The 25,723-nt window shown below is 42.6% G+C and overlaps 1 protein-coding gene across 2 annotated transcripts in view; it reads left to right on the forward strand.

Annotated features, from left to right (window-relative positions):
- Positions 1-607: 607 nt before the first annotated feature.
- The window catches only part of LOC121921504 (gamma-aminobutyric acid receptor subunit rho-1), an 89,941-nt gene continuing 64,825 nt past the window's right edge, over positions 608-25,723 (forward strand). The window contains exon 1 of one of the 2 annotated variants that reach the window (XM_042449679.1): positions 608-897. The gene's annotated coding sequence lies outside the window, so the exon portion shown is untranslated. Of the gene's footprint in view, positions 898-7,090; positions 7,166-25,723 lie in introns of those variants that run through there. The other variant, XM_042449689.1, reaches the window with a different exon arrangement.

Raw genomic sequence — 25,723 nt, forward strand, 5'->3', positions numbered from 1 at the left:
CCTGCACCTGCAGTTCATTCAAACAACGCTCACCTGCAGAGCCTTGGGTAAGTCATATGCTCTCAGCCTCAGGGGAAGGCAAACTTCCTCTGAACAACTCTTGCCGAGAAAACCCATGATAGGTTTGCCTTAAGGTCACCATAAGTTGGAAATGACTTCAAGGCACATAAGAACAACAACAAACAAGAACGTCATCTCAAATCCCAATTGGGAAAAGGGCAGGATATAAACAGTGGCTGGAATCTTCTATCATAGTTATGTGTAACCTAGAGTTACACATCCATGACTGTTATGCATTCATGATCCCTATGTAGCCCCTGTTGATCTCAGCAGCTGCTTCCTGATAAGTGGAGACTGGGATGGGCGGTCGGATTGGGATAAAGACATTGGACTTATGTGCAAGATGTCTATTTTCAACAGTGGAGTGGGAAACATCCTATAGTGGGTTGCTCCTCCTCTTTACTCTGGTTTGTTGTTGTTGCTGCTGTGTACCTTCAAGTCATTTCTAACTTATGGCGAACCTATCATGGGCTTTCTTGGCAAGATTTGTTCAGAGGTGGTTTTTCATTGCCTTCCCTTGAGGCTGAGAGTATGTGACTCACCCAAGGTCACGCAGTGGGTTTCATGGCATCTGGTAGGCAGGAAAGAACTTCATGGAAGCAGCCATCAGGGGGAGCAGCCTACTAAGTCCTCAGTCCATGTTAACAGCCAAGCACAGGAATAACTGGCAAAGCACTCACACAAGAAAATTATGAAAGGAGTAAAACAATAAAGAAGTAGCAGAGGCAAGGCTGAGAATGCCCTCTCTATCCACACCTTTACTGAAGAAAGAAGAACCCTCAGTTTTGGGAAGTAAGGATGTTTTCCCCTCCAGTGCTAAAAATGGATATCTCGCAGGTAAGTCCAATATTCAAAGGGATCTTATAGCACCTTTGAGACTAAATGCAAAAAAGAAGCTGGTAGCATGAGCTTTCTTAGTTTAGAGATACACACACACACTGAACTACAAGTCAACTTCATGTATAAGTCAAGTGCAGGTATGGGGACCAAAATTATGGATTTTGCTATATGACCCATGGATAAGTTGAGAGTAAAACATACAGGCATGTAACAAAGGATCTAAAGGACCATGCAAAGGAAAACAATCCCAAAGAACTCACAAAATTCCAGCAGGCTCAACTATAGTCTGTGCCTTTCACCAGGGGAATGGTTCCTTTTTTAAAATAAGAGTTAAAGTACAGTATTCACATTTACCCCTGTGTAAGTCAACTCAGGTTTTTTAGGTCAACTTTTTGACTAAAATGTCTAGACTTATAAATTAGTATATACGATACTTCCTCAGATGCTACAAAAGATGCTACCAGCTTCTTTCTTTCAGTTAGTCTCAAAGATGCTACAAGATCCCTTTGCATACTAATTTTCCAGACTAACACAGCTATGCCTTTGAATTCTATCAGGTAAGTCCAGTGTTGTTGTTTTTCCAGCAGCGTAGGGGAAAACATCCTGTAATGGGACATCAGAAATCTTCCCGACCAATGGGTTGGTGAACTGAGGATGATTATTTAAGGAGCTACCACAGAGTGTATGTAGTATATGTCTCCCGAAGAAGGCCTGTGCTGATTCAAAGGTATACAAATGTAATGATGTACAAATGTGACAGGCTGGGTGTGTATGTGTATGTGTGTTATGCCAGGATTCACTGTGTAGTGCCATAACTACAGTGCTTATGCATCTGTAAATCCCATACAAGATTCTGCTCAAAATCTCTAGGTATGGTCCAAATAAAATTAAAATGTAAGCACCGTACAGTTTCAAATCAACAAAAAAGACCTGAATGTAAAACAACCTGGCATGTAATCAAAACCATGCCAATCAGAATAATCAAAATCTTAATCATAATAATAATCTTCTTCAGATGAATGAAGGGTAAAGAACAAGGTTTTAAAAAGTGCCCATTTATTCTTACTGTATTTCCATTTTGTGGCTGCCTGGAGGTGGGGAGCGGCAGGATTGCCATTTGTGCAATGTAACAGGTGGCCCCTAGGCTTGGTGCCCCAGACATCTGCTTGTTTGTCTTCCTCTAAACACAGAAGAGAATGTTACGCTGCCCTCATTCTCAGGGATACAAGTGATTATAATTTCACTCAACTAAATAAATTTTATCTGATCCAGCACTCATAAATTCCCTCAGTAAAAAAAAATTAAAAATAAATATATACTGATCGTCTTTATTACCTCATCCTCCTAATTCTAAGATTTTCACATCTTCCCCTCTGGTTAATATATTGTCATCAAAATAGCTCCATCCCAGGCATATCTGTTTATGTTATGGCAAATATAATGAATTACTGAAAATGTCAAAACCTCTCCCAGCAGCAGTTTTATCATTAAATACAGAGAGGCTGTTGGTTTCCTGTAAAGAGGGATTTTTAAAAAATAAATTGCTTGAAGGTATCCAATTTGGAATGGGCTTCATCCATGTGGTTACAGCTCTCTGCATGGGTTACATTATAATTACAATTAAAACATAACATTATTACAATTAAAACATTCCCACACACACACACACCGAATTGCTCTTTAAATCAGAGGTGAGTAAAGGTTTGTAAAATAGTGGATGAGTCCCAAAACTTATTTTGATGACAGAATTCATTTTTTTCTCCAGACAAACTGCAAAGCGAAGGGATTAAGCAGGAACAAATTCTATTGCTAATGTTATACCCGTGTTTGTGACCAAGTGTCTGTCACAACAATTCAGTCAAATCCAGTCATAGCAAACTGTGCATTGCTTATTCATTTGGTGTACGTATTATTTTCTCTGCATCAGCACTACAGTGCTAAGTGGGACCACCCGACTTACCGGGCTGGTCCATTTGCCGAGGGGACGGTGGTAGCGGTGACTGACCATCGCCGCGCTGGGCGGTGCGAGAGGCTGCCATGGCGGCAGTGCTTGCCGGCCCTCGTGGGGCCTGGACTACCGCTCCCAGAGTCCTCAGGGAGCGGAAACCGGAAGCGCCGCATGACCGGGCCACTTCTGGGCTGGGAAGTACAGTTCCCAGCCTCCTTTGCGGGGTGGAGGTGGCCCTGATTGGCGGCCAGCCCGGGCGCCTGGGCCTGATTGGCCAGGAGGCGGGACCAACCCCGGTTCCTGGCCAATCATTGGCTGGAACGCCTATAAAGGCCCAGGCCGCCCGGGCCCAAGGCACAATTTTTAGCCGGCTCCCCACCCACCCTCCCTATGTTGCTGTTCTCTGTCACAACTTCCAGATCTGGGGGCGGTGGTAGACTAGGTCATGGATCTGAATGGGCGTGGTTTTCCGAGCTGCGGAGCACGGAATCGGAGTTCCCGGGACCCAGGGGCTGAGGGCTAGCGATGTCGCCAGTGTGGGGGGCGGCATTGATTCGGGCGTTCCCCGGTGAACATGGGGCAAAGATGCGCTCAGGCGCATAGCCGGCAGCTGTTAAGTGGAACAGAAGTCGGGCCGGTTCCCCCTCTGTCATCCCGAATGCCTGGGCAGGGCCAGGCAATTGGGTCATTGACCAACACGGGTTGGTGGATGTCAGATCCAGACATCATGCTTTCTGGCCAACCTTCACATGAGGTTTTGTATGCTAAATAAAGTTTTGGCCTTTTATTGCCAAACATGTGTCTGTCATTTTGTACACCCTCCAACCCCCTTCCTCTGCAAATTTACAGCTGGAGAAGCTAAAGTAAATAGGGCTGAGGTTAATTTGCAGCTGGGAAAGTTAATGGTCATCTGTGGAACATCACTGTAAGCCTAGTTTATGTTAGTCTTAGTCCATGAATTCTTCCACCAAGGCAAAACTATAGTTTGTTTTCCCTCTTTCTCATCTGTTTCCATATTCTCAGCACCTTCTTCAGGTGGGCTACTGGAGAAAAAAAGCCAAGACTAAGCCATAGTTCTGGGCTTGGAACAAACCATGGCTTGTTTGCAGGGACAAGATTAGACACAAGAAGCCAAAATTCAATAAACCAAAATCTAGTTTACCGTTCTTTGTAAACCCAGCCATTGTATAATGAAGAGGAGTTTTTTTCACTAATTCAGCCTTTTAGTAATTGAAATCAGGCATTTTAGGTAGTCTCTCATCCAAGCAGAAGTACTTGATCTAGAAAAGGATAGACAGAGGCCAGTCCAACAGCTTTGATATATACTGTTAATCTACTTGCAGGTTTCAGTCAATCTATCTCATATGATTCAACTAAGCTGGCAGTCATTTGCAATGGTACAGTAACTCTATTGAGGCCACTTTACTAACCATTTTTAACCCCAAATAACTTTGTTTCTCGCTTGAGCAAAATAAATTCCATTTTGCCATTCAGAATCATAAATGTCTTAACCTGTCACTTTCCTTTACAATAAATAAATAATAATATTTTTTTATTTATATCCCACCTCTTCCAATAGAATCCTTAGATATGAGGGCCGACTGTAAAATATTATAAGTGCAGCACTATAAAATGCTATACAAACTAGAGGTTCTTAAGAGATCTCTACAGGAGTTAAAATTGCCACAGACAAAATTTTGAAACCTTGGGTAACAAGAAGATCCTAGCCTGGCACTGAAATGACAATAGTGTTGGTACCATGCTAGCTCCCCTCTGGAAAACTTTTCATAACTGACTGAGTTGCTCCTCTTATAAGTCTCCCCCAAGCCTATCTCTGAAATTCAGATTTAGGAAGAACTTGAAGACTCCCACATGCCAGGACATGGTGAAATATCACATAGGAGGAAGTTTTCTAACAAGTACTGAGGTCTGACTGTGTAATGGCTTTATATTTCAAAACTTTTCAGTTAATCCTGGAAATGGGCTGAAAGGCAATGAAAGTGAGAAAAGCATGGTGTCATATGTTTGTAACATCTGGTTCAAGTATAAGTGTTCACAGCCATGTTTTGTACTAGCTGAAGTTTCCAGCCCAACCATAAAGGCAAGCTTTTCAATTAATCCTGGAAATGGGCTGAAAGGAAATGAAAGTTCACTTCCCAAAAAGGAGAGTCTACATGGGTCTGTTTTTTGAGGATCCTTCAAGGCAGGACTGGATCCATTTGGATAAACTGGAAAAGATGCTTCCATCATGACATTCAGATTAAATAGGTAGAAAGCATGTGTATGTGTTAACATACTAACAGCATGAAGATATTACTCTATAATAGCCTAACCCAGGTGGTGCCTTCCAGATGTATTGAAGTATAAATTCAGTGTTGAATATGTTGACTGGGAATTATGAGACCTTTAGTCTGGTAGTTTGGGATGGCTCAACAGTATGGAATGCTGCCACATGTATAGCACACACACACTTTAACAAGTTCAGAAAAAGAGTTGCCAGCAGCAAAAAGGCTACATTGGCATCACTTTCTGAGAATGTTCTAAGCCAGATGCCAACAACCTGTTGCCCTAGGCTATTGTGCTACACATCCAGATGGCAGCAGGTTGGATGAGATAAACATTTAGACATTGGGAGATAAGGAAAGAAAGAAAAGGTCTATGTGGCAACACATATCTCTCTCTGTGTAATTGGAAAATATACACTCACAAAATAGTGTGTAAATGAACACCTGCATTTGAAAATATGTTTGTTTTTCTACATTTCATATCTTGTTCAATGTATAAATCAAATATGCTGAGTTGCCATGTTCAGATAGGGCAGCTTGTTAATAAACGGTCATTACCAGCTGGCAGTTGGTTAGTACAGATTAATTCCTAATGAAGACAAAAACTCTTTATGTAATGTAATGCTTTTGGCTGTGGCTCAAGGGATCCAATCAACCACCCACAGCAAACCTTTAAATCTGGCTTTGTTCTGCAGGGAAAAAAAAAAGATACCTTCCCATGTCTAATGTGACTGTCCAACCAGCCTACACGAAACAATGTGATCTGTGGAAGCCTCAAATGTGATGTATAAATTGTCCAATGAGGACAGTATGGAAGTAAGAGAGTAGTATTGCTGGTTTAACTAGTGCTTGGGAGTAATCAGATGCAGTGGCCAAGAGATGTACATTTTTACTCTTAAAGGAAACACATCAAAAACATGACATCAGAAACATGACTTTTAAAAAGCCAGTTCTTGGGACTGGGTTGGGTGGGCTGGTGATACCAGACTAGGGAGATTATTGCATGCAAAAATAAAGTGACTTACCCTTGTCGAGATACAGCTGCTTACAGGATGCAATTGGGAATTATCACTTGAAAAATGCCATTGATGCTGCCAAGTGATAACATTCTAGCTGCATCCTGGCTCCCAGCCATGTTCAGCCAGCTGATTTGTTCCCATGTTTGCAAATCAGCCGACTGAGCACAGCTGGCAGTCAAGATGCAGCTGGGATGCAATCAGGAATTATCGCATGAAAAATGCCGTCAATGCCCCTGGACCATTGCACCGGCATTGGTGGCATTTTTCATGCAATAATTCCTGATTGCATCCTGTAAGCGACTGTATCCTGCCAGGGGTAAATTGGCTTATTTTTGCATGCAGTAATCTCCAATATGGTATCTTAGACCTTTTCCCCTCATCCAGCATCACTTAATAAGATAGCATTTTAAGACAAGAAAGCCACAGTAAAAACCAAAAAATGTGAAGTTGAAGGCTTTCGTGGCCGGCATCCATAGTTTTTGGTGGGTTTTTCGGGCTATGTGGCCATGTTCTAGAAGAGTTTTTTCCTGACATTTCACCAGCATCTGTGGCTGGCATCTTCAGAGAAGATCTGCCAAATGCAGTCAGGAGCAATCTTAAACACAATTGGCGGTCTTCCAGGTTTAGGTAAAGTTTCAGGTTTGTTTATCACACGATGCCAAACAGAATCAGGAGCCATCCTAAACACAATCGGGGGTCATTCCAGGGTCATTCCAGGGTTAGGTAAAATCGGGGAAGAAGATTTACCTAACCCTGGAATGACCCTGGAATGATCCCCAATTGTGTTTAAGATGGCTCCTGATTGAAACCCCATGATTGCCCCTGCATTGCCTTCACATTGACCCTGGGATAACTTCAAATTTTGCTTATGTGATAAGGGTCATAGCAAAATTCTCTACAGAACTGAAAGCCTTACTATTTGCACCCTCCAGGCAAGCACAGAACCACAGCAAAGTCCATCGCCTTGACCATGCACTGCAGTCCTTTTTCCAGGGGCCTACACAGTTTGCACGGTGAGCCTTCCTAATCAGACTTAAAGAGAAGTCTGCTGTTGAAAATGTCTCCCACAGCATGCAACCCTCCTTCAGGTTTTGGTCTTCATTGAGATATTTCTTGGCAGTGGTGGTCACTGGCAACATGTGATGAAGGGAGATTGATTTGTACTGAACAGGGATCCCCCATGTTGTGGTAGCTAAGAGAAGAAAGGGACTAATGAAAGAAAGAGAACTAGATTTTGTCTTAGAAAAGGAACTGGTTGAAAAATATTTGGGAGCAAATGGGAGAAAATCTCTTTGCTAATGACTAATTCACTCAATAAATTAAAAAAATATATTAAAAGTACAATGAACCACAAGATGCATGAAGTCAACACAGCAAGAAACACACAGGATGATATCACACGACGGGTTTTGCAGCTCCAATCCAAAGTCACTCCTGGTCCAACCATGCAAATTCACGTTAAAATGTGATAGATTATCACACATTGGGGAGTACTTCTGAGCCAGATTCAACACCAATTCAAAGTGATTCCTGATTTTTGTGAATTTGGTAACAAGCGAATTCACAAAAATTGTTTCCAAGCCCACTTCTATTTCAATCCAAATTGGTCTGGTGTGGAATGCAACTCCCATGATGCAGCACTGCAATTTTGTTCCATTTGCTTCCGGTACTCTTTCAAGAACGGAGGCTGCATAATATTTCTTTAATAATAATAATAATAATAATAATAATTTCTTTCCTGCCTCTCCTCAAGGCTCGAGGCAGGGTACCCAAAGGAGAACAAGGCACTGCAAAATACTACTACTACTACTACTACTAATAATAATAATAATAATAATAATTTATTATTTTGCTGAGGCACCAGAGCTCTCTGGCAGAGAAGGCTCAATGTCTCATGACACTACAATTCCCAGAATTCCATAGCACTGAGTCAGGACAGTTAAAGTGGAGTCAAACCGGATTATTTCCCCAGTGCGGATGCAACCTAAGAGAAGGCAACTGTTACAAAGGGAAGGAGAGTGGATTGGATTCAGGGAGTTGGTACTTTAGGGAGCATGGAGAATAAGGGAAACGGGATCATTTCGGCACTCCTCCAAAATGGGTCTCCTTCAGATCCAATGGATTTACTTCCAAGTAAAGCTGCAGCTTCTACACTGAATATTTTGCAGTGAAAGAAGTTATTATTTCCGTAATAATAATAATAATAATAATAATAATAATAATAAATGGATGGGGGCTCTGACATGGAGGATAGATGTAGCTGAAATGGATGAGGAGAATGATAGGAGAATAAATGTAGATGTAGCTGAAATGGATGGGGGCACTGACACGGAGGATAGATGTAGATGTGGCTGAAATGGATGGGGGCTCTGATATGGAGGATAGATGTAGATGTGGCTGAAATGGATGGGGGCGCTGACACGGAGGACCTGTTTGGATTTGTCTGCCAGGGATGGGAAAATAGAAGGGAAGAAGAAACGTGAAACAATCATTCACGTGAGGCTAGCATTTACATGAAACTGGAACCAGGAAGTGTCCCCCTTCTTCACCCCAGAAGTGCAAAAGTTCACGATGTGATGCGTTCAAAGCCCCACTGAGCATGCACAAGGGTGCCAATTCGAATTGGTGACTCCGCATGGTATGTACTAGTGTGATTATTTTGCACTCGCTTCGCTTTGCCTCAGGAATGACCACAATTCCTCTTTTCATGTGAGATAATTAATCATGTGAATTGCCTTGGATTCAAATTGACTGTTTCCCCTTCCCTTCAGATTTGCTTTGGATTTTAGTTCAAATTTCACATGTGATAAACTTCACAGAACATATCATTCTCTAATGCCACTCAGGTTAGTTACAACATTTAACCATTTTAAAGTAAATCTTTCCCCAAATTACTGTGTGAAGCAGGTGGGCAATACTATCTGTTGTAGTTAGAATAATTCATAAATGGGACCCATATTACATAGAATAAACTATATGTTTGATCCCTTTTTTTCATATCTGTCCATGGTCATCTTTTCCATAAGGGCCAGAAAACAGATTCTTTTTTTCAACTAGAAAGGGACAAACTCATTGCATATTTCCAGCAGTATGCTATTCCTAATCTTGTCACTAGGTAGGAAAACAACAACAGTTCTTTATTCAAACTAGAGCCACTCGATCTCAAAAATGAGCTAAGAGGCCTGTTGCTGGATCAACTTCGACCTTTTGATTAGTAATAATACATATTTCTTTAAATGTAGCTTGCCAAAATTGTTGAATTGAGGGACAAGAAGACCTCCATTTGTCCGTGTTTACTGATACTTCCCGCGTAATAATTAAGAAATAGAAGTAAACCCAAATTCTTGATTTTAATCAGATATATTTTAAACATGGAAAATACTAACCATAAAAAATAAAATTGAGGCGGGTTACAAACGGCCCTCAAGGGGCCGTTTTTCCCGCCGCCCCATTCGCTGCGCAGGGAAGCCCGCTGCCAGACCGTTGAGCTTCCCTGCGCAGCAAAAAAGGAGCAGCGAAATGCCGCTCCTTTTTTGAACGCGGAAGTGGCGCCGCGAGGGGTGGAGTGCGCCCTCGCCGAGTCACTTCCACCGCGACACGTCTGGACGCACAGTGTCCAGTACGTCAACTGGCGGCGCCCATGTGGATGGGCACCGCAAAAAGTAGCGCTCTGCGCGTACTGGGAGGAAGGGCCGTCAGGAAGGTAAGAACCCCTCAACCCTAATACGCCCTCCTACCCTAGTCGCACGGAGCGCGTACTTTATGGCGGTTGTTAAAACCATAGATTATCTTTTACTGACACTGCTAACAAGGATTTGGACAAGGGTACCCTTCCCTGTCTTGCACACACAAAACAAAAGCTTCCAGAGAGACAGAGTGATATTTTGTATGTAATATCCTGACTGAGAAAAGAACCATGAGAAGATTTTTAGATGAAGATGTATGAATGTTAACCTGCTGATCTGTAATCATTTTTCAGACCATAATCAGAAAGAAGAATGATTCTAATATTTCTTTATTGGTTTAGAACATATGGCATTCATTTTGAAAAGATAGTAATTTCTGTAGTAGACAAAACAGCCAGACCAGCAGCAGTCTGAAACTTTGGCACTATTTAAAATATGCAGTATGAAGGCAAACTATCACACGCTGGCTCTCTGATATAAAGAAGCATGGGGATAAATATTCCCGGGAACATCTTGTTCATTCAGAGGAAGAGCTGGCATTTACTGATAGCAGCAGCTTCAAGAATATGTAAACAAAGCTGCTTTCCCAAACATATTTCACTTCCCACCCTCCAGCCCTCAAATTGTGCTCCAACAAAGTCATAAAGATACACACGATACACACAGAAGTACAAGACACATCTACTCTTGTTTGGTGCAGTGAGGAGGGGGAGGATCTCCATCCAAGACTATAGTAATGTTAAGAAAATGCAAAAAAACCCTCAATGTTGTTGTTGTTGTTATTATGCTTTCTTTATAAAGTGCTGTAAATTTACACAATGATGTACGTAGAATCAATTAAAATAGATAAATTAAACTCTGGATCATCAATCACCTGGCATTGTAAGATTATATGATTGTAAGGCTCTCTGTATTGAAATCCCTTTTATACATGAGGCAGTGCTGTGTGGCATTTCTTTAAAATGTAAAGAGCCCACACTAATATGATAGCCCTGTTTAAATATTTGAAGGGATGTCATATTGAGGAGGGAGCAAGCTTGTTTTCTGCTGCTCCAGAGACTAGGACCCGGAGCAATGGATGCAAACTGCAGGAAAAGAGATTCCACCTCAACATTAGAAGGAACTTCCTGACAGTAAGGGCTGTTCGACAGTAGAACACACTCCCTCGGAATATAGTGGAGTCTCCTTCCTTGGAGGTCTTCAAACGGAGGCTGGATGGCCATCTGTCGGGGATGCTTTGATCTGGATTTCCTGCATGGCAGGGGGTTGGACTGGATGGCCCTTGCGGTCTCTTCCAACTCTATGATTCTATGATTCTAATGAACAGAGCAAAGTATCTGGTGTGTTTATAACACAACAAAGAGTTTATCACACCAACTCCATTCTTGCCATGATTGCATTCATGAGGGGAAGTGAATGCATACTAATTTGGGACCACTTCCTACCATACGTCCTTTCATTAGCACAACCGGGCTGTTGCTGGCTCCTTGTGCTCTCTTCCATCCTAGTCCTTAACCCTGTCTCCCTACCCTATGCCATACTCAGCAAGCCTTTCCTTTGTGTGTGTGTGTGTATTTTTAAGGGCCATTCTAGGGCTATGCAAACGTGGTTTAACAAAAACAAATAAAGAAAAAATGCTGTTCTGGAATATAGATGTAGAAGGGTGATGGAGGAGACATTGACACCATGTGACTGCACAATCCCAGAACTGCCATAGGAGTAGTTTATTACACCTGAAGACTAGCACTATACCAGTGCTATTGAAACCTAACTGATGGCTTTTCCTGTCAATAGCAATGTGCTTCCAGGACAAGAGAGGGAGAGGGAGATGGTATTGTACGATAGGTATACCCAAAGGTGCCGTATCCAACTTTTATGGTCCTTCAAAAGCTGTGTGTGATAAAGTCCCAAGAGTGCATGTTCACTGCATAATTATAGCAGTTTAATACCATTTTGATTGCTACGGTGTCAAGTTATGGAATCCTGGGATTTGCGGTTTGGTGAGCTACTTGGAATGCTCAAGCTAGAAAGCTGGAGTGCTGTTCTTCAGGTGAGTAGATTACAGAAATTGTTCCTTCATCCTTCAGATATTTGAAACTTCAGCTCTCAGATTTCCCATGCTTGCTGGGACCTCTTGGAAGTCCCATTCAGGGAAAATATAAGTTTGAAAGGTTACATGTTTTATCATTTGCATTCACAGCATAACGCTATGTTACAAGTCCCAGAATAGTGTTGCAGCTGTGGGAGAAACAAGAAGGCAGCCTGCAGTTTTTGTTTTGGTTCTTTGGTCCATGTGGAAAAGGGCCATGAAGAAGTTCGCAGATTTCCTCCCTGTAAATTCCAACAATAACCTTTGTAAGGACACATGAAGAAGAGGAGGAAAATGTGTAAGGGAGGAGATGAGTTGTTCATGGTGTTGATCCTAGCTGTCCACAATTGTCTACAACTCTGATCATTGCATACACGCTTGGACAATTGTGCAGGAATGTTTTTTTAAATGTGTGGTTATTTACAGCTGTGCACATGCATGTGTAAAAAATGAATAAATGCAGCCCTTCCACTCCTCCAACACATTCCCTGCTTATAAATCTTCTCAAAATCTAGAAAATATGAAAAACAGCAATGAGGAAGGTAAGGAGGAAGAAAGAGGTGGCAAACATGCTGCAAACTGACCGTACAGATTTGAAGCTACTCCCAGCAGTAAAAATAATCATACTGGTTTCTCTTCAAACTTCACAAAAATTGTCCTCCTACTAGATTGGAACACACAGGCCTGTTCCAGGATGCACAGGACTGATATGATGACTGTGTAAGTGATTATAAAGTTGGTAGCAGTGAGAGATTAATAAATAGTGTGAAGGCACTAGGTTGAGGAATGTGTCATATATTCCATTTAAACTAAGATCTATGGAGACTATAATGCGGGGGGGAAATCAGGGGATTAAAAAGGCATTTTCCTGAGAAAGTTGTGCAATCACAACAAAGATTTTCACACACCTCTTGATCTCAGTGGACTTGTCCCAGGAAGAACCAGGAATGCTCCAGCAACAAACCATTCATGGGGAAATCCAGTTCTTCCCAGGATAAATCCTCTTAGATCGAGATGTTGTCTGAAAATCTTTGCCATGATCGTGTGACTTTCCCAGAAAAATGGCTTTTTAATCCTCTGACTAGTGTTAGAGTCTCCTGTAGTACTATGTTATCAATGTAGATTGGTCTCAGGTTATGTTGCAACAAATTGACCTCTAGGAAGTGTGGAAGAAAGCCTGGCCTGTCTGTATTGGTGAGAGATTTGCATCATTCAGCATTCATAAATTTTGACTAGGGATAATCAGGGACTGTGCCCCATTTTGGATCCAGAAATGGACCTTTTGGGGATGCTTTGTGAACAGGGCAACCACTGAGGTAAAAAAGAAGAAGGAGAAGAAGAAGAAGAAGAAGAAACAGCAGCAGCTACCTCAGGAAGCATGTGCAGGGAACTGAAAACTTAAAAATGATGGTGAGGTTCTGGAGCAAAGAGGTATCTGTGTTGTGTATGACAAAGGATGCAGTCCTTTGTCCACTGAAGAAGGAAGATTCAACTGCCAGTATAGTCAGCTTTTGTACCTGGTATGTGGGCAGCCATCTTGTCCTTTGAGAAGGCAGCAAAATTTCTTGGACTGATTAAAATTTCTGGTAGTGCAGACTGCTAAACTGAAAACAATGGGAAGTATTAGTCATGATTTTAATGTCATTAATTTCAGTAGGAATTTAGAAGGATCCATTAGTCTGGCTCCAACACAATAGCTGTAAAATAATTCCCGTTGTACTGTATGTACCAGCTACTGTCCAACTGCAAGTCTTTGCATATTTCCATATATTGTCCCATATTTTCTGTGCCAGGAATATTTGCATGAAGAGACAGTATTGGAATTAGAATTTGCAATTTTATGTTTGCTCCACCAGAGGGAAATAAACCCACATCCATTTTATTTATTTATTTATTTTCAGTCTAAAACCACTCCAGTCTTCTGATTCAGACTCTGCCAGCAATGCATTTAGTATCTTCTAGCAAGGTTCAAAAGTATTACAATAACTGGATGCAATATTAAAGCCCTAAATAAAAAATACAGAATAGATGCAAATGCAATATAGAAATTACACTACAAAGAATTTACGCTTTTGTTCCCTCCTAACTTTAAATCCCACTACCTTCTTCCTTTGCTTTGGCAACTGTAGCTTCTCTTCAGCATTTTCTCTCTTTCAGAACTCAAGAAGTACAGCCTCTTCTTTAGGATATCTCCAGCAAATGAACCAAATCAATAATTAAAAGGGCTACATCTGCACTAATAAACTCACACACTGAAAGAAGGAAACCAATACAGTATTATCTGATATATTTGTTTCATTTGGTAAGCATGCTTGTGTGGCTGTTTTCAGCTTTTTTCAAACACAATCTAAGCAATTTCCAAAAGGATAGCCATGTTGTGCTGAAGCCAAAATAGGAATTGTTATTGTTATGTGCCTTCAAGCCATTTCTGACTTATGGCAATCCAAAGGTGACCCTATCATAGGTTTTTTTTTTTGGCAAGTTTCTTCAAAGGGGGTTTGCCACTGAGGAAATGGTCCTATGTCAGCCTAAAGGCAAATACATTCTCACACCTTGAGCTTCTGTGTACTACAACCCAGTCCAATCCAAGCAACAGTTTTTATCCTGATACTTATCAAATATATTTCAGCCTCCTACTTTCCTTCCAGTTATTCATTAAGAAAATATTTTCTGCTTTGTCTCTAATTCCACACCTGCTCCAAACTGGAAGAGCTGCTGTGAGGGCTCTAGGCTGCCATATGACAAAGATGGCTCAGCTCTAGTCTGGTACTAACAAAATGTGATGGAGATTCCATGGACCATGAAATCAATGGGCAAATTCCCTAAGCAAACGGTGCAATGCAAGATGAGTCACTCAGGCTTGCCAAATTTAGGTTGTTTTGCATCAAGGTTATGGCTTTTCCAGTGCTGTTCTGAGAATCCTTACGGGCCTTGAAATGGGAGCAGAATTTCTTTAGTAGAGTCAAGTTAGCTTGAGAACCACTGCCTCGGTGTACCACAGACCTAGTTTACCCTGTTCTTACTGACCGATGAGCTTGACACAGACGTGCACACACAGCATCCTTCTATAAAATCAAGCTCTCATTCTAAACAATCTCGGTGAGCACAATCCAACCATTCTGTGGTGAACTGAGACAAATTCATTCAGCTCCTTGATCTTCTTTGGCAGGGTAAAGTGATGCGCTGATGAAATCATGTGGGTGCGGAGGGCTTCTCCTGCCTCTCGCAGAGCTCAGCAGCCACATTATAACCCTAGCAGCAATCCTTTTCTTACTAACATCTGGCAATTGCACCCCCTCCCCCTCTTTCTGGTCTTTCCATTTTTAATACAGTCTCGCTTGGAAGAAGATTAAATGTCTCCCAGTCCTTGCTGAGCTGTTGTCTGCTGAATCATTCGTTCAGGAAAGACACTGCTCTTCCTTGCACTTCATGGGAGATCCTAGTTACTGGTTGTGATAGTGTAAAATTTCACAAACATAGCAAAGGCTTAGTATTAGGTTGTGCAGTTGCTGTTGCACAATCAGTTGCAGGGGCATGACCATAAACTCTCCCATCTTTCTCATTCCAATCAAGAATTGCTACCACCTGGGTAGCACACTTAGGATTGCATTCCTAAGTGTGACGATTGCACTCCTAGGATTGCACTCCTATGTTTACACTGGTTTCATGGACCTTGTGCAACCACTGTAGTGAGTTGGGCCTCTGCAACCAGGCAGATGATTTTTAGAGTCCTTGTTAGTACCATGGCCAAACATTAACTGTTGTCCACTGACACAGAAATGGTTAATTAGTATTAATGACTATGTCAGATGCTTTTTGCATTAGCTTGGCAGTCAGAAGCTGTGAAAAGATATGAATGGTGAAAACAGACTGAGGAAATCAGTGTCTCTCCCTGGTCTTCAGAATCATAGTCCAACACCCAAACCAGTAGACCACACTGTTCTCTCCCTTTCTTTGGACGATATCACACGACTGAAATTGGAAGTATAATCCAGTGTCATCCTGAACAGAATCATGCCTATTCAAGTTATTGCGCGAAAGGTTACCACACGTGATCGCTAACAGTCCAAATGCACTCCGAACGCGATCACGCGTCAATCCACAGTTAAGTAAATTCGGTGAACTAGCAAAGTCACAAATCCTGTTCCTAGGCAACTTTGCACTCACTGCGCTGTTGTTTGGTGTGATGCGCATGTCTCCTTTGGTCCTGGTTCCCTCCCCCATCTGGAAGGGGGGTTTCCCATGAAGCCACGCTGCTATTCCGTTTTGAATTTGCTTCCGCTTGTCCTTCAGCATTGCTGACGGGGGGCTGCTGCCTACTAATTAGGCATGGACTGGGAGCTATTGGATAACCATTATATTCACGTTTTAATGTGACAAGAGTGAATATATGCTTGTTGTAACATGAACAGAGCATGTTCTTTCAACCATTCTTTCTGCCCCACCCCCTCTAACCTCTTTTGTAAATTGTGGGGTTCCTTGGTTCCTCTCTCTCACTCACCTAAATATGCTATGCTCCAGTCATCTAGAGTATCACTGAGCATGCGCAAGGGTGCCAATTAAGAACCCACCGATGTGATGGCTTACTTTGCACAGAATCTGGGTCATGTTTGGGAAGGCCATTACAGCAAATTTAAGGTGTGATGAGCAATCATGTAATTGCGTAAATTTTTGAATTGACCGCGCTATCTTCTCTTTCGAAATTGAGAGTCTCCCATCCCGTTTAATAAACTCCTTTGTTTGCTTCTGCACTATATAGCCCTTGGGAGTCTATTTGCACCCTGGGAAAAATGCATTTGGGAAGTGGGGCCCAATATAGCCGGCTAGGGGGAACTGAATTGCTGAACACCAATTGAACCAGAAGACCACCCTTGCTGAATCTCTGAGAAAGTGCATTCACTTGCTTAACAGTATTTGTACCAGTATAAAAGAATTTGGCCAATATTTGCTCTTACTGTACTGTGATATAGAGAATAAATTCATATTTTTTATGGACTTGTCACATTTATGTCCCACCTTTCCTCAAAAACAAAAACAAAACACAAGACAAGTTACATGGTCTCTGTGTTATTTTTATCATCACACCAACTCTGTGAAGTAGGATTGGCTGAAAGATAGGCTCATGAGTAAGTTGGATGTGAATGGGGATTTGAACCTAAGGGGCCATTTCAGACTACCTTTTACCCTGGTTCAGAAACTGGATTAACCATGGGAAGTTCATATTGGACCCGATTCTTCCACAAGCGAAATTGAGGCTTCCACATCCGTTCAGGGGCAAATGCCCCTTGGCGCAGGTCTTTTGAAAGCGGACTTTATCTTCAGAAAACCAGGTCCAGCAAATATGAACTTCGCCCTGGCCATGATCGGGTCAAGTTCAGGGGAGGGATTAGGTCAGAGGAGGGCAGAGGGCAGAACATGCCTCCCCTTCATCAGGGTGGTGGAGGAGGAGGAGGAGGAGGAAGGAGTAGTACGAAGGGTGAAGTTCAGGGGAGGGAATTAGGTCAGAGGGAGGGCAGAGAATGGAACAAGCCTCCCTCTTGCGGGCAGCTTTTGCTCTCCCTTTTTTTGTATTTTTATTTTTGACAGACTATGTGAATGCTTTTTGCTACAGTGTAATACATTTTAATAGAATGTGTCTACTTGTGCTATATTTCCCCTTCTGCTTGCTCCCAGCACAGCACCTCACTTTGCAAGAGGCTATTATTATTACTATTATTACTATTATTATTATTATTATTATTATTTAATATGCGAATGCTACAGTGCGAATGTTACAAATGTTTCTCTTTCAATTTGGCAAATGGATACAATATGTGAATGCTTTCGCTACATATGTATGTGTGTGCATTCTGGGGTCACAAGGAGGGAAAACAAAGCAAGAGGATGCAGAGATGGCATTCTGGGGTGAGGAATTATTATTATTATTGTGACGGGAACAGGATGGCATGGCATGGGGGGAGGCAAGGGCTGGAAGGGAAGGGGAGGCTAGAGGCTGGCATGTGGAAACCCCTGACTTTGGGGGAGTCCCACTCTCTCAGCTTCAGGGTAAAGGCAATGGCAAATCTCCTTAGAACCAATCTTGCCAAGAAAACCTCAGGATGGGGTTATTTTAGGGTTGCCATAATGCGTAATGACCCAAATACACACACAACACACACACACATCAAAATTATGTTTTTAAATTTGACAGAATATGTGCACGCTGCTGCCAGTTTTTTTTTTTTAAAAAAGGAGGGGGAAAGCACCCATTCCATTGGCCAATGGCTGTAGGAAACGTCACCTTTGACAAAAGTGGAAGTGAATTTGATTGACAGTAAAGGAGCCTTCATTTTAAACCGGTACCGCAAATGTGAACTTTGGAGGGATAAATTACCCCAATCAAGGTAAAATATAGTGGGCGCTTGTTTCTGGAGAGATTTGAGAGGGGGGATCCGGATCTGACCAGCTCCATCCAGGGCAAATGCGTGAATGGGAATGAGGCCTACATCTCAGAACTAGTGCAACACTCTGATCAATACACATTGGTTTTCTCTATCGGAACTAAACTTAATGTTCAAGGGAAAAACAGACTCTTTTGTTATCCTGAAAATAACAAAAAACAACATCTTAGAGCTTGGAAAAGGTTCCCTTTCTTAGTGCTAAGGGAAGATTTCCTCTCATTGCAAACAGTAGCCCAGAATGGGGATTTTTCTAAGGATCATAGCAGGAAGAGAAGAGTTAAGCTCTCCATCTCCTGGTCCTGTAGTCTGGACATTTTAAGACACCGAAAAATATCATGGATTAAACTGTGTATAGTAATTGCATTCATGCAGTTAAAGCCATAATGGGACACTACCACAATTTGGGAGACTGTCATTCCAAGCAACAAGCAGCAGCTGCTCTAAAATTTGAACATTTGATCATGCAAATCCCAGTGACGACTAACTCTTCCACTAAGCAAATAGGCTATTAACAAAAGCTCAGCTAATCATTTATTAACTAATCTCATAAAATTCAAATTCACCATTCTCACATGTGAATGAGCAGAAGAACTCTTTCTGGAGGCTAATGTAGTTTCAGACTTAAAACATCACCAATGAAATGAGCCTTGAAAGTTTGAAGGAATATATAAAAAGAAGTCTGTAGCCACTCAAGCCTCATCTGCACTGCAGAAATAATGCAGTTTGACACCACTTTAACTGCCTATGGAATTATGGGATTTTGAATTTGTTGTGGTACCAGAGCTTTCTGACAAATCTATGGATTTGTAGTTTGTTATGGCACCAGAGGCCTCTGACATAGAAGGCTAAATATTTCACAAAAGTACAAATCCCAGAATTCCATAGCATTGAACCATGGCAGTTCAAGCAGAGTCAAACAGCATTATTTCTGCAGTACAGATGAGGCCTCAGAGGAGGCAGGAGAAAGACTGCTAAAAGCTAAAGACTGGGCAGCAGCACAATGTTCTCTGCAGGCTTCCTACACAGTGCACACTTTGGACACACAGATAGGTCATAGTTAATGCCTTCACCTCCACCTGTCAAGCTCCATTCCTGGATTCTACTGTCTAAACAGAAAATTCACAGCACATGCTTATTAGAGGAATCTGAAGCTGAAGCGGCTGAAGCGGCAGATGGTGTGAAAAACAAAAGCCAGTTGTGTTGGGTGAGAAAGAGGCTGGCCTGGAAATGAGAGATTTAAAAAGGAGGCACTGGAAATGAGAGAGACTATAAGTGACAGAAGGGATGAAGTGTGATGATCCACTGGGTGGAGGCAACAGCTTAGCAGAGAGAAGGGGGAGAGTACAGCATAGAAGAGCCTGTGTTGGACAGGGCATACAGTGGGGCGGGGGCATCACTAGGGTTGGCATCACCCGATGCAGTAACGCATGGTGTCACCCTCCTCCATTGACCTCCTCCCATACCAAACCATGCTTAATAATATTTTTTGTATGAACGTTACTCATAAATCATAATTCCTGTATATCAGTGAATGTAATGGTAATTAGCAAAATTAAAACTATGCCTTCAAATTGCAGTATCATATGCACAGCCTAAATGTAGTTGCATGTACATAGTTCCATGTGGTTAAAGTTAAAAGATGTGATGCTTTCAAATAAAGTTTTTAAAAAATTTAAAAAATTAAAATTATTTTAATTTAAAAAACAAATAAAACCTATATTTAAAAAAAACTGGGGCCTGTCTTTTCTCCTCCCACTGAGCCTTGCCCCACTCACCCCATCTCTTCAGACTTTTAATAAAGGGACACAGGTGAACAGCAGATCCTGTATCTGCCAAAAGGCAGATGTTTGGGCAGCAGTGGTGTCACCCGCCTCAGGGTGTTACCTTAGGGTGTCACCTGGTGTGGTCCACACACCCCACACAACCCTAGTGACACCCCTGCAGTGGGGTTGGGGGGAGAGGCAGAGGCAGTGGGGGGCTGAATCAAGCAGATAAGAGTAGGAGGCTCTGTTGGGACAGCAAGAATAAATGTATCTGCCTCTCTTTGGCATTAAAAAAACCCACAGTGACAGAATATCATGGGTAATGCCTCCTATGCAATAATTATGATGTAAAAATATAGTCCCCTGATTTGAAGGTGGTTCTAGCATCCGCATCCATCAGCATTAGCTCATGTTGGCATGTGGCCAGTTTGCAGAAGCAGCCCTGGAGATTTCTGCCTCCGGGCTGGGCTCTGTCTGGCATTTCCTCCTTTCTTTATACAGTACACAATCCATTTAGGGATTTACCCAGGCTTAGGCTGCACATGAACTTTATTATTTCTGTGTGTGGGTTTTTTGTTTATTCTGGTTTAAGAAGAATGTGGTGCGGAGGTGCGGAGTTGCTACCTAGCATTTAATGGGAGCCTAGATTTTTTCCCCTCTTGATCATCTTAAAAAAATAAATCCATAGTGACCTAAAATATGCCCTGCATTTTGCAAGAGTCATTGCCCAGGGAAGCTAAAAACGTCTTGGAAACAGGGAAGAGACCCTCTCATTCATCATCACTGGTCTTCATAATCACTGATGAACTATGGTTTCTGCATTAATCCATTTTAATTTATTTGTATATTCCAGATATTTCAACATGGGAGAGAGTTGTATGAGAATCAATAAATAATTTTACTTTAATTAAATCTTTACTTTGTAAATCACTTTTCTGATCATCAAACCCACAAAATAACATACAATAAAGTCAATATAATATTCTCATACTCACAATGCATTATTGTCATATTGTTTTTACAATGGGCAACGGATCTTATGTAGGCTTACATTTTAATATGGAAATGAATAGGGTGACCATGCGTAACGATAGAAGGGATTATAGACTTGATTTGACTTGGGTACTAAAGTGTCATTCTAACTCAAGAGCAAGGTGAGTGTCTATACAAATTTCAGTTCACTCACCTAAACTACTGGTCTAGATAATTCTCAACTACACACCAAACTCAGGATGGCTCCAGAGCAGTTAAAGCCATTTCAAACTTCTGAAACTGTATAGTGTGGACATGCTTCAGCACAACATGTCATGGCCACAGAAAGAAATTTATAGTTATATAAAAACATGGACAGAATTACCACTGAAATTGTTTTTGTTCAGTACAGGGAATAGAAAGAGGACTGTGTGAGGGCATATTAGAGGACATTGGCAGTTATGAAAATTAGTGTAATGGGACTGAAAGGGATATCAAATTTATTTATTTATATTTCATTTATAGGCTGCCTTTCTCCCAAAGTGGGTCTTAAGGTAGCTTCCAAAGAGGATCATTTAAAAAAACTTTTTAAAAACTTTAAAACAATTTTAAAACTCCACAATATACTATATAAAACCATTAAAAGAACATACAAAAGTTAATACATAAAACATATATCTCAGTAAGAACCTTCCCTTCTTAAATAAAAAGTGAAGGAGAGAAAAATATTTCATTTCAGCAGCAGTGGAGGGCAATAAGAGACATTAGCAGGCTAGGCTTATAGCAAGGCTTCTCTGTCATTTACCATTTGTTCAGAAAGGTATTTGTTCAGAAGCGTATTGGGTTGGTGATCTGAACTGGAATTACCATTTAATTCTACTACACCTGCATGTCCTCAGGTTTTTCAGGGCCACCCCTATCATTAGGCCTTTGTTGTTGTTGTTGTTGTTGTTAGCTGCCCTTGAGTCAACTTTGACTCATGGCGACCCCATGAATGAGACTTCTCAAAGTCTCCCTGTCTTCCACTGCTCTGCTAATTTCTTGCTGGCTCATGACTGTGTCCTCCCTAACTGAGTCTACCCGTAAATTGATGTTCATCTTATCTGCTTTTTCACAGTCCCATTCTCACCTCCATACATAGTGACTGTGGATATTATGGCTTCGATGATTCTAAGGCGGGATACAGACGGGCAAAAAGGGGGTGTGTTCATGACGTCATGAAGGTCTAGCCTTCAGACGGCCCTTACCTGAATGCCGCCATGAACATGCCGCCCGCACGCCCCAAGCGGGGAAGAAGCGGCATTAAAAAGGTGCCGCTTTCCCCGCTTCTTTTCTATATGCTGCCGCAACTGCGCAGCTCCGTCTATAAGTGTGCTGCACCGGTACGCCAGAATTGCTATGCCGCTAATTTAAGTTGCCCATTTAAAAGCTCCGTGTCTGCTGCATCGCAAATGAGTCGGGGTCCTGGAACATGCGCAGTTTGCACCGAGGCTCTAATTAGAGCGTCAGATGCCATGCAGATGTGGAAGCTGCAGCACAGCTGCACTCTATTTTAATGCTCGTAACCCTAACCCTAACCCTAACCCTAGAGCAACATGTACGCATGCGCTGCTAGAATTGTGGAAAGTTTGGATTTAAAGTGCACCCCTACACACATTCCTCTGCCATTTTCACCTAACAATAAAAAAACGCTTAAAACTTTAAATATTTACATATGTACAAGCGAGGTGATGGGGGATGGCAGAGGGACAGCGGTGGCAGCGGCGACAGCTGGGCTGTGCATTGCAGATTCGAAGAGCGCGGGGACCAAAGGAGAGGAGGCATCCATGATGCTGGTGACACTAGCAACGTGCAAGTGGACAAGATGCCAACACCAGCTGATCACCAGCTGGCAGGAGACCACCATTGTTCTTGGGCAGGGCGGGGGAAAGTTTAAAGGGGCCTGGGCGCTTTAAATGTGCACATATGCTTTCTCCGCCGGGTGCTGAGCGCCGCAGCTGTGCAGCGGCGCATCCACCAGCCGGCAAAAGAAAAAAAAAGCCCCGTTTTTGGCTGCCCATGCGGAAGCTGCTCTCTCTTTGCAGCGTCCTGCGAGGCGGCGCGTATGGAAACTGCAGGTCAGAAACGGGCCCAGGTGAGGCGTCTTCCACTGCCCCCATGTGGAAGCCCCATACACCTTAGCCACGCCCCCAGGGCGGGCGCGTCTGGAGTCTGTATTCAGCAGAATACAACCTCCAAAACGTCTTCCCCTGCCCGTCTGTATCCCGCCTAATTTGGCGCTCCAGTAGTTATCTTTACTCTTTAGGATCTTCTCTAGCTCTTTCATGGCTGCCCTTCCCATTCCTAGTCTTTTTCTTATCTCTTGAATGCATTCTCCATTCTGGGCAATGTTTGATCCTAGGTACAAAAATCTTTGACTATTTCAATTTCCTCATGTCTTTCTAATTAGAATTTATATAGGACCTCTGTGTCATTATTTTTGTTTTCTTTATGTTCCGCAGCAGGCCTGCCTTTGCACTTTCTTCTTGATCTTCCTTAGCAATTGTTCCAAGCCATTGATGTTTTTCAGCTACAGTGGTACCCGGGATACGTGCGCCGCTTACGAAATTTCGGGTTACGAAAAAAATCCATTGAAAAAAACTGTTCGGGTTACGAAGTTTTGGTTATGAAAATTTTTGGTGCTTTCGGCGCTTTTTCGCACGAAATCGCGGCTTTGCTATTAGCGCCATGGGTTTTTCGGCTTGCGAGATTTTCGGGTTAAAAGCGGCGGCGGAACGAATTAAATTCGTAACCGGGTACCACTGTATTAATATTGGGTCCTCCTCTCTTAGATCAGGGGTAGGCAACCTTTTTGAGCGGGGGCGGTGCGTGCCCTCAGACAATGGGGGGCCAAAGCCAAAAATAAATAATTAAATACATTTTAAAAAATTAAATATATAATAAACCAGGACAAATGTAGGACAAAATTTTCAAATGGAAGACACTTTTTTTTTAAAAATGGAGGACATGCAAAAAAATTTGCTGATTTTTATAAAATGTTAATTAAATGCATATTTCTGAGGCCTCTTAGACAATTGCCCAAAGGCCCGCGGCAATCGGCGGCAGGACTGGGCTGCTGGGGCTGGTCCCAAGCCTCGCCGGGCCGCATCCACGCCCACGGGCGTAGGTTGCCTACTCCTGTCTCTTAGATTGTTGAAGTTCCTTCCTCCTGTCTTACTCCTTCTTCTGTCTAGCCTGTTTTTGTATGATATTTTCTGGTACAGTTGAATAAGTCTGGCAAAAATATGCCGTCTTGCCTGTTGGGAACCATTGTGTTTCTCCATAGTCTTTTCGACCAGTGTCTGAGCAGAGATTTCTCAGAAGAACTATCAAGTGTATTGGCACTCCCCCAAGACAGTTGGCCCTTCTTATACATGGATTTTTATGCACAGATTCAAACATCCACAATTGGAATGTTCAAAAAAGTACAAATTTCACAATATCAAAACTTTGATTTTCCTATTTTTATAAGGGACACCATTTTGCTATGTCATTATATTTAATGGGACTTGAGCATCCACGGATTTTGATCCACGGGTAGGGATGCCATAACCGGCGGCCCCCTGTGACAATCACGCTTTTGGGGGGGCCCTCACGGTCACGGCCCGGTTTGGGGGCCCCCCACGCCTTGTTCCCTGGTTTGGGGGCCCACTCCTCCGCACGGCTGTGCGCCACTCTCCCCACCTGGCGCACTGGCGTAGCCTAGAGAGCAGCTCTTTAAAACTCTGCCACTCCGAGCTATTATATACCAAGTGAGCCCACTTGGTTATATTACCCTCAGGAAGCCTTACTTTCCAGGTTACAGTGAGCAAAGAAAAAAAGGCCATCAATCGTTCATGTTTCACATGGGTTAATGCCTCATCTTTTAATGTAAACCGCGTCAGTATTCTTGTAATTCTTTTATCACAGTATCGTTTTTTAGGCCCTAAACCACTTTCCTTGTAATATGCAAATTTATCCCGAAGCTGACCAATGGGAAGAAGCAATCAGCCTCCGTTGGGTTTGGTTTTCAATGGCTTGGTAAGGAAGAGCTTTTGCCTTGCTTGTAAATAGGAAGGGCTTTGGGGTAGCCAAAGGCTCCCCCCTTAAAACATCCATGGCTCAGTGTATAGGATTCTGGAAGTGTAGTTTTGTGGCACCAGAGCTCTTTTGACAAAAGGAGGCTGAATAGTCCACAGAGGAGGCTGCGGGTGAAGGAAAAGGAGGGTGCTCCGGATGGTCCTGGCAATCCTTTGGCTCCCTCCCTCCCTCCCTCCCTCCCGCCTCCGCCTCCGCTCTCCCTCCTCCTCCTTGCGGGAGCAGCCCCAAGCAAGTCAGTCACACCTCCAGGCTTTTTCTCCCCCCCTGCATTTTGAGACCCCTTTAAACTGCCAAAGCTCAATGCTCTGGAATTCTGGTTGTCTGAGGCATTTGGCCTTCTCTGTCAGAGAGCTCAGGTGCCACAAAATAGACTACATTCCCCGGATCCCCAGCACTGGCAGTCTCAAACTGGGCCATTTCTCAGTGTGGTGCAACTGGTGACCCATTCTGGGGACTGCAGTTCAACTAAGTTTGGAGAGTTATGGGACTCCCTGTCAGAGAT

This window comes from Sceloporus undulatus, chromosome 1 (genome assembly GCF_019175285.1).
Source record: "Sceloporus undulatus isolate JIND9_A2432 ecotype Alabama chromosome 1, SceUnd_v1.1, whole genome shotgun sequence".
Classification (NCBI taxonomy): Eukaryota; Metazoa; Chordata; class Lepidosauria; order Squamata; family Phrynosomatidae; genus Sceloporus; species Sceloporus undulatus.